We start from the raw sequence: 1,378 nt of genomic DNA, 5'->3' as shown, positions 1-1,378 counted from the left end.
TGATTACTGATAAATAAAGCTCAACAATAATATAAATAAAACTATGGCTTGCAAACCAAATGAAGCCCACCACCTGTTTTGTAGAGCCCATGAGCTAATAGTGCTTTTTGGGGATAATTATTTGCAATCAATTTGATGATAGGGAATAGTTAACGCTAATCCTTACCCCCCCAAAAGAATTCCATGTTTCTCATTAGTAGATCTGTATTTAAAAAAAAAAAGTTACACACGTTTTATTATCAATATATTTTGAATTTTGTCAATAAAAACTTTGTGACAATCTTTTTTTGTTGTTATATAAGTACTTACATACTGTCCTCAATTTTGCCTTTTGACTCACAAAACCTAAAATATTTACTGTCTGGCTTTTTTATTTTATTAGCATTTATTTGATGCTAAATTTACTCCTAGGCCATAGGCTTTTGTTTCTTCAGTTTCTTCTGGGATATCTTTTTCTTCTGTGCAACCTCCTCTTCTGGGTTAGGAACAATCTGCTCTTTTTCAGCGAGGATCATCTCAATGTGGCAGGGAGAGCTCATGTAGGGGTTAACCCGGCCACGAACTCTGTAAGTTCTACGCAGCATCTTGGGAGCTTTGCTCACCTGGATGTGCTCAATGACTGACCAGAGAATCTACATCTAAACCCTTAAGTCCAGCATTACTCTCTGCATTTTTAAGCATCTGCAGCAAAAATTCAGCACTCTTTCTGGGCAACTGACTCTGCGTGCAGGCCCACTGTTTGGCCCAGGCACACTTATCAACTAACTCCACCACTGTAACGATGGAATGGCACACACTGCTTCTATAAAGTGACATCCTTCAGATACTTGGTGGCTTTTTGGATATACATACACTTGATGGCCTTGGCAGTTTCATGAGTGTTTTTAAAGTGAACACGAAGATTTGAACCTCTTGATTTGTATGATTTTGTGGGGTTTTCTGGGTCAAGAGCAAACCATTTTCAGAGGTCACCTCAGGCTGCTTATGGGAAGACCTGTCCGGCTCTTTATAGAAAACATTTGTTGACCTATGATGTACAGAAGTCCAAAATACACTGCTGGTCATATAGAAAATAAATGACAGCTATTATTGTAATTAAATCTCCAAAGGAGTCTGACCTGAGGTTGCTCAATTATTTGTTCATTTTTGTGAGATATAATCCTACAGAAAAGTATGGCTTAATCTTTTGTTAACTTGAATAGATAAAAAAAAAGCCTTCCAGAGTCAACCTCACCCTTCCTTAGCACCTCCACTTTCTTTCCTACTTCTTGGTCACCAGGCAATAAAAATAAACAGGAGAACAGAACAAAGACACTTACAATGTATTATTTTCCAGGCCTCCCTCCCCATTCCATCTGTCACAGATGTATTTTTAAGG

At 37.9% G+C, this 1,378-nt stretch overlaps 1 pseudogene; it reads right to left on the bottom strand.

Moving 5' to 3' along the window:
* Positions 1–23: 23 nt before the first annotated feature.
* Positions 24–1,054, bottom strand: LOC111734921 (annotated as a pseudogene).
* Between the last annotated feature and the right edge of the window lie 324 nt (positions 1,055–1,378).

This window comes from Pteropus vampyrus, unplaced genomic scaffold (genome assembly GCF_000151845.1).
Source record: "Pteropus vampyrus isolate Shadow unplaced genomic scaffold, Pvam_2.0 Scaffold9659, whole genome shotgun sequence".
NCBI classification, from domain to species: Eukaryota; Metazoa; Chordata; class Mammalia; order Chiroptera; family Pteropodidae; genus Pteropus; species Pteropus vampyrus.
The sequence above is the reverse complement of the archived record's forward strand: the minus strand, read 5'-3'. Positions and strand labels throughout refer to the sequence as shown.